This window comes from Furipterus horrens, unplaced genomic scaffold (assembly GCF_987537825.1).
Source record: "Furipterus horrens unplaced genomic scaffold, mFurHor1.1.pri manual_scaffold_4, whole genome shotgun sequence".
Taxonomy (NCBI): Eukaryota; Metazoa; Chordata; class Mammalia; order Chiroptera; family Furipteridae; genus Furipterus; species Furipterus horrens.
Genome location: NW_028327174.1, coordinates 150,934,877 through 150,943,482, shown reverse-complemented (window position 1 = coordinate 150,943,482; position 8,606 = coordinate 150,934,877). Strand labels below are relative to the sequence as shown.

At 39.0% G+C, this 8,606-nt stretch overlaps 1 long non-coding RNA gene across 1 annotated transcript; it reads left to right on the top strand.

Moving 5' to 3' along the window:
- Positions 1 to 3,322: 3,322 nt before the first annotated feature.
- LOC150013072 (uncharacterized) lies at positions 3,323 to 7,818 on the top strand. Its single transcript, XR_016510797.1, has 3 exons — positions 3,323 to 3,389; positions 4,695 to 4,778; positions 7,194 to 7,818. It is a non-coding gene; the product is annotated as an uncharacterized LOC150013072 (long non-coding RNA).
- Positions 7,819 to 8,606: the final 788 nt, after the last annotated feature.

Below are 8,606 nucleotides of genomic sequence, written 5' to 3'. Positions count from 1 at the left end.
AGCCCTCATCCATGTCACCTCTGTACACTAAAATTGATTTATCAATTTTCATATGCCAAATATGAACTTTGTTTCCTCAGCAGATGAATGAATACTTTGAGCCATCACATGGTAACAGTGCTTACCAGACAGATGTTTAGTTCTGGCTGCAGGAGCAACATCCTCACCCAACAATGTCGGTGTTATTGTTTGGCTACTGGGGAGTATTACATTTTGGGCTTGCTATTTTGTTAACCAAAAAAAGAGATAAAAATAAAAAGAAAATTAAAGTGCTAACATTAATAATAAGAAATGTAAGCATCAGAGAAGTCAGAAATTATTAAACATGTCCAGATAGTCACTGGATTTAAGGTGATAAAAGCATGAACCATTATGAAGGAAAACTAATAAATTAAAGGAAATAGGTACACATTTTTGGAAATATTTTCTGTTTGAAAATAACATCTAAAAGGAAAGGTATAATTAGGGGGGTTATAATAACTTTTCATATGTATATCCCAACGCCTTCTAGAATATATCTGACTGTTGTACATGCAACCATCTGGCACATTTTCATGAACTCATTATGTCTAAGAGTAGTAGACTCCCTGCATTAACCTGGGAGTTGAAGTTGAGAAGATACAGAAGATGAAAGTGAGCAAAGAAAGCAAAAGGAAGGCTTGCATCTTGAGGAAACCAAAGCTAACTGACAAGCAGAGTAAGAGGATCCCACAAAGAAAACTGATGTAAGATAGCCTGAGAAATATGCAGAGAACCAGGAAAGTTAAGAGATACCATGATAGAAAGGAGTTAGTACCAAAGGAGTTGAAAGTTAAGAAGGAATAAGTTTTGACTCTTCCAAAGACAACAGCTACTATTGTTATTGCCAAGACCCTCTTTGTTAATAGCACCCCAACTTTGCCTTGAGAATCACTCTTTCCCCACCTTTCATCATGTGATGTGCATTTATTGATCCTACTCATAGCTCCAAAGATGAGCATGACTGGCTTCAGTCAATCCCCATGTTCAAAACCCTAGCCAGAGAGAATGACTCTGTTCAGTGATGGGTAGGAACCCAAGTCGAGACAATGGGATGGAAGCCCATATTTTCTGAGGCTTCTGAGTAAAAGATACTTCCTCTCTCATTCCTTGAGGGTTTATGTGTGGATGTGATGTCTGGAATGGCCTGCAGACAAATTGCTGTAATAGGGAAAACTCCAGAGCTGGGGAGTGGCACTGAGGAGCCAAAGGATGGAGCCAAAACATGGAAGGCAAGGCAGGCACACGGAAAAAATACAAAATCCAGGTTGGCGGTGAATCATTTCAGACACTGGATTAAGCTTCACCTAAGGCCAGCAGTCACTTCAGGATTTTCAGTTACAGGAGCCAAGAATTCTCCACTATGTTTAAGCCAGTTGGAGTTGCTTCAACCAGACAAGACAAAGACTCCTAGCTGATATAAGTGGTCACTAGTGACCTGAAGGAAAGCAGTTTCAATTTATTGGTTGATACATTATAAATGTGGATAATTTCTCCTTGAAGGAATTGGAATGAATGAAAGAAACTTAGGTAGCACCTAAAGGATCAGGTATGATCAAAAAAGGATAGTTTTTAGTTTGCTTTGTGTTGCTATTATTATTTGTTTGCTTGATTATTTGTTGCAAGATACCTGAATCTAATTTGAAAACTGACAGAATCTAGAAGAGTTGAAGGTATAGAAGGAAAAGTGAGTATTTGGTTACAAGATCTTTCCACTTTCAAATTACAAAGGGGAAGACTATGTGCTTTCTGGTCACTAAACCTGGGGAAATCTATAACAGAACTGTCTGCAAAGGGGATCTTAAAAGTTTTCAATGTGATTTTCAAATTAGTTTTATTTCCTATACTTTCACTGAACACATTTAAAAAAGATCAAAGTCTTAATTATGGAAAGAAGAAAGCTAAGAGGAGGTTATAATGAGGGTTTTCCAAAAATTTACAAAAAAGACTGGCTTAAACAAGAGCTCGTTCACCAAATTTTGCTACACAAAGACTGGCTGGCATCCCTTACCTTGAAAGAGATTTGTTTTCTACAAATAAAAATTCCTAATTCCAACAGAAAGTTGTGATCATATAAAACTCAAAACGCCTACCAATAAAAAATGTAAACATAGGCTTATGAACTGCTTAGGAAAATCCCAGTGTTAAGTGCAGTGGACATTTAAAGAAACCACCATATTGCCAGACCTTTGAGGTCAATGAAATAAGAAAATACTGTATAATCTCTCCCACAGAATTGTGCTAACTTGGACGAACTATGAGCCTCAAATTATTAGGCCTAATGAGGAACTTGAACCATCCATAAATGAAATGATATATCTGTGGAAAATGCAGAACTGTGCTAACTGCCTGAATAAAGATCTTTGATAGATATGAACTCTGGGTCAATTTACACCAAAGCTGGACTGTTTAACTGTCTACTGAAATGTGACCTGTCAAATCTGGGTGCAATTGAAAGATTAACACAGTTTTCACATTTTAATGTAGATACTTGGCATATGGCACTGAGAGAAGAGGAAAGGGATTAAATCCTTGATACTGACAAACAACAACTGTTCAACACCCTTATTTGAACACTCACGTTCACAGAAACCAAATACATTGGTTTTGGTAGATCCAGAGGGGCTGCAAACCTATGAGGACCACTTGCCCTTAGAAAATTACAGAATCTTAGGACGGCAGTTACAAAGTCACCCCATTCATTCCCTACCTCCATGTCACACTTCTCAATTCATAATGATTGTGAAGAATAATCCATAACCTCTTTCTATAAGCCAGTTCAATTTTATGGTCTAACCCCAAATCTCCTGCTCACGCAGAGCAGACGCATGCCGCAGCTGTCCCCCAAGTACGCCCACTGTGGGGAGGGGAAGCGGCCGCTCCCAGCTTTCCCTAAACTCTCAGAATGCAAAAGAAACAATTGCAGGTTTAAAATGTGCCTTTTTTCCATTATGCCTTTACCTCAAAATAATCCTTACAGAGCAATTTAGTGACAGGTTACAAATCTGGGACAATTAATGACTATTCCTGTTTAAAGTTAATAATAATAGCTAATAATAACAGCTAACGTATTACTATTTATTTGCCTTACACATAGTAAGACCTTTGCAAATATTATTTTGTTTAATCATCACAGTAATGTTATGACATAAGCATTATTTTTCCCAACGTGCCTACATTGCAAATGAAGAAACAGAAGCACAGAGAGGATAAACAGGTTGCCCAAGGCTGCTCAGTTAATGAGTGGCAGCGAGCCATTCAGAGCAGGCAGCCTGGCCCAGGGCCCATGCCCTCAACCACTGAACACACTGCATCTGAGCAGGGCAGGAGACAAGGAAGCAAATGGAATGACTTCTTAAGATCACTTTTAGGTCAGTGATTCTATGATTCTAACTTTGCTTTATCTGGCTAACATAAAGTACTTCTACCTTAACTGCCACAGAAATACTATATGCCCCATGAGCAAAGCTGGAGGCAATGAGAGGGTGCTTGAAACAGCACAGTGTGTGTGACTCAATAACCATTTTGTTTACCAATAGCAAAGTTACTTCTCTTCTACTAACGTCACATTAACCTCTTTGCCTGCCAAGTGCAGGCCTAACCAGGCAGTTTTCATGTTAGCTCAATCCCCGGGGAAAAAATCTTTTATTTGTCAAAGCAGATTTTTGTCACACATAAGTAGTTGATTTCTAAAAGCTTCTTTATATGACTATCAGTACACACTCCCCCAAAAGGAGATCTGATAATGAAGGAGCTTGGGAATGAGGGGATGGAGAGAATTTCTATTTTAATCTTAAGACTTCAATGGCTGTGGACAAGTTCTGGTCTTCAATACTCACGTCTCTCTGCAGCTCAACATGACGTCAATGGAAAGGGGACTGAGCGAGGACTATGAATCCAAAAAGCTTTCAAAGAGTGGTCTTAAGAATATAAAGTCTACTAAGTTGCTCAACATGGTGTAGCATGAGTGTTTGAAAACAAGTGTGCTATTCTGCTCGTGCTGAAGTGGGCAAGACTGGCAGAGACCGTTTCTACTCAGGGCCCTTTTGTGAGCGGCGATTATGCAATTCAACCATGTCTCTGTGCTCTTTATAAAGTGTGAATCAAATTTTCTGTCAGGGAATAGTATTTTCCACACTCGTGCAGAGAATAATTTGAAAAACCTCGGGTGGGTTGCCAGTTTTAAAAAATTCTAACTCTATGTCACAAGGGAATGTGTCATTTTGTGTGTGTGTGTGCCCAAAGCCCTGTGCCAGCTTCAGTTTCCACATTCCAGGAGATGGAGCTCTGTGGTGGCTGCTTCCTGGTGACACTGATGTCCATCACCTTGTGTACCGTCCAGCAAAGATGAATTCATGGAAGCCTCCAGCTTCCATGACTTTCCTTCTGATAACTCAGAATGGGAAGAGGTCTGGGTACCCAACCTTTCTGATGGTGTACTCCTTTAAAACACTACTGAACATGCTCTTCATAAATGCACATTAATTTTAATGTAAATTATGTACCCATGCTACTGTCCATTCTAGGTACATTATAAAACACATAAAAGTGGCATTTAAAAAGAACATAAAAATAGATAAAATGATAGAAGTTCTAAGATGTTCTTCCTACACTACAACGAGTGCCCTGCTCCACTCTGAATATCGCTGATCTAACTCCATTCCCTGTTTCTATAGATGAACGTACTCAACTCAAAGAGGTAAAATGACTTCCAACTAGAGACACCAAGTTCAATGAGAGCCCACACATCCTGACACTAGGTAAGTGCTCCTTCCTGAAGGTTCTCAACAATGACTTGTGCTACCACCCTTCAGGGTATTTAGAAGCACGGGAGGTACCTAGGTTTGTCATAACGCCTGTGTGTGTTGCTGGCATTAATGGTGTGTGCCAGGGATACCTAACATCCAGCAATCCATGGAACAGCCCCCCATACAAAGAATCCTCTACTCCAAGTAGCAATACAGCCCGTGTTGGGATCAATCCTATCAAAATGGGCTTCCTTTTCCCAAAAGAAACTTCATCAGTGACAAGTCTATGTTATACTCATCACACCAGCCATGCTCTTGGGTTCTTATAAAGTCACACTCATTCTATTTCATGTTTCTCTACAACATTAATCATAATATTTGTCAAGACAGACTCATTGCTAGAGCCTTTGTAGAATTCCTATCGTTTTATTTTTCCTCTCTGCCAGGGTTTCTTAACCTCAGTACTATCTGACATTTTGGGCTGAATGTTTCTTTGTTGTGGGGGGCTATCCTGCTCATTGCAGATGTTTAGCAGCACCCCTGACCGCTATTCACCAGAATTCAGTTGCATTCCTCCAGTTATGGCAATCGAAATGTATCCAGGCATGACAAAATCACCTACAGTTGAGATGCACTGGTCTAGGCTATGGCTGCAACTAAGAAAACTACACAGGGATAAAGGAAATGGGAGATCCCATTAACTCATCCTTATTTTTTTGGTCAATATCAGTCTGTGGCTTGGCATGAAGATAGAGTACATAATTCACAAACATAGGGATCATGTTGTTCAGTTTGGTATTTCCAGTCTAAGTATAATGCCTGGCACGTAGCAAGCACACTGTAAGTATTTACTGAAAGAAAGAAGAAGCCTTCTTGAGAACAATACATACCTTAGTTAACTCAAGGCTTAATGAATGAGCCTAATTCCAGTAATAGAAGCCTCAAAGACCTCATGAGAAAACTTAAGAAAAGTACCCATTATGATAGCTTTGCAATGTGAAAGGATTTGTGGTGTGGTTAATCATTCCATCTTTGAACAACCCAACCAGAAAGTAACCATCAGATTATCATGCCCCTTGTTATCGGTGAAGTTTGGCATCCAATTGCTTTTCCTTTTTTTGCGGTGGCCTTAGTTTATCTTAAAGTCCCTCTGTATTATCTGGGAAAGCATTTGAATTGCCAATCTGAAAACAAGGTGGTGCAACATGTTTTGAATTAGAATAGAATTTCAAATTTGGTCCCCTTACATTCATATGCAGCAAGCTATTTATGACTGTTAAGCAGGGATTCTTTTTTTTTTTTTTTTAAGCAAACTTTAGTGAGCCATGCTGAGATTTTTTTTTTCTTATGTTGGGATTCTACACTCCAGAAAACCTAAGTCTTGAGCTCAAAAATAAGCACAACTCCCTGGAAAATGATAAAGCCTCAAAATACAGAAAGAAACAAAACACTTATCCTGCTAGCCTGAGGAAGAAGGGCACCTGCAGGCCCCCACCAGCCTCCATGCCTTGATGCAGTTTCACTTGCTCAATCTTATTTCCCCACAGCTCTGGTCAAGCCAGTCTCCTCATGGGCTCACCAATAAGCAATGGGCCATATCACTTTTGGGCTTTCTCTTGTGTTGGTCTCCAACTTGGAATGTCCGCAATCTCCCTCTTCCGAAGTAAATCCTATACACTATTACCCTCATCCAGAAAGCTGTCTCTGATGCCTCCAGCTTTCAAAAACAATCCTCTCCTCCAAGTTGCTACCACACTTGTAATCTGTACCACACCCTCCCCTATTTCACTAAACCCTACCTACAGGGTTTGGCTGTGGATGCCTACAGATTAAATCGGTCTCCAAAGAAGACTACATTCCCTGAGTATCTATACCACTCATGTCCCACCTGAATCTACCTCAATCCTGGCCACATGATAAGTACTCAATAAATATTCCAGACTGTGCTAAAGGCATGAATCTGTGCCTTGTTCTTTATGTACATTTCTTTTGGATTCCACGTGACCCGTTTAAATTCAAAGTCCACTTGGCCCTTCTCTAACAAAACCCACAAAATGGACTCTCATTGGGATGGCCAGGGGCCATGGGTTTTCCTAAAACAGAGTATCCCTGAGGAGATTTTACTCACACAGTGCAGAAAGAATCCCACCAATATTTGTCACCATCCCCCCCATCCCTTGTTCTGTGAGGAAAGAGATACTACACTGTGTTAGTTACTGCTAGCTCACAACATCAGACAGTGGAATAAAAGGGTATGCAGCTTTGATTCAACTTAGCCCTTAAGAACAAGGGGCCTGCAAGATCCAACACTGCTCGGAATGTAAAATGGTATAGCAATTTTGGAAAACAATTTGACAATTACTTTAAAAAGTTAGAAGTTAAACATCACATCCATTAAGATGGCACTTTTTTTTTTTTATTTAACAGAAAATAACAAGTGTTGAAGAGGATGTGGAGAAACTGAAACCCTGGTGCAGCCACTATGGAAAACAGTACAAAGGTACCTCAAAAAAGTTAACAGAGAACTACCATATGATTCAGCAATTTCATTTCTGGTACACAAAACAACTGAAGGTGGGATGCTGAAGAGATATTTGTACACCCATGTCCATAGCAACATTATTTACAATACCCAAAAAGTGGGAGCAAACCAAGTGTCCATCTACAGAGAATGGGTAAACAAAATGTGTCATACACACACAATAGATTATTTCTCAGTCTTAACAAGGAAGGCAATCCTGACATATATTACAGCATGGATGAACCTGAAGGGCATTATGCTAAGTATCATACATCAGCCACAAAAAGGCAAATACTGTAGGATTCCACTTATATGGGTACCTAGAGTAGTCAAGTTCATAAAGATAGGAAGCATAATGGTGCTTTTCAGAGGCTGGGGGTAACAAAGAATGGAGAGTTGTTATTTAATGGGTATAGAGTTTTAGTTTTGTAAGATGAAAAGAGTTCTGGGTATTGGTTGCACAACAATGTGAACGTATTTAACATAACTAAACTGTATGCTTAAAAGTGGTTAAGATGGTAAAATTTATGTTCTGTGCATTTTCCCAAAATAAAACTTTTTAAAATTTATAATTAAACATAAATTTCCCCAGTAATCTCACTTTTAGATATCTACCCATGAGAAATAAAAGTATAAATCAACAGAAAAACCTGTACGTGAATTTCCATAGCAGTATTTTTCATAATGGCCAAAAAGTGGAAACAACCCAAATGACCACTAACTGGTAAAAGCATAAATAAAACCTATACAATGGAATATTATCATATATACAATGAATTAAATATTGATACTTCCTACAACCTAAATAAAAATGTTAGACACAAAAAACCACATATTGTACAATTCCTTTTGAATAAAATACCTGGAAGAGAGACTGGAAGCGGGAACAGGGATTAACTGTAAATGCACATGAGGAATCTTATTGCCCTACCAACACGTTCTAAATGAGTGGATTACGACCAATAGGATTATGGTCATAGTTGAGCAATCTTATAAATTTACCGGAAGTCATTGAACTGTGCTTCAAGTAGGTGAGTTGTATATAAAATTACACTTCACTAAAAAATTAATTATAAAAACAAATAACAATAGTCATTGATATGCTTTCTTCACAGACTGACTTCCATTTCTTTTTCCCCCAATGATTGAGTTTTAGAAGCTTCCTATAATGGGCCACAGCTTTGATTGATCACACCTTGGGAAGGGGGATGGGCCATCAAATCCATTCATTCATTCAATAAGCAACTATTTACAGAGGCACTATCCTTGAGTACTTGGGGCAAAACAGGAAACAAGGCAGATGTGGTCCTTTGCAGTCC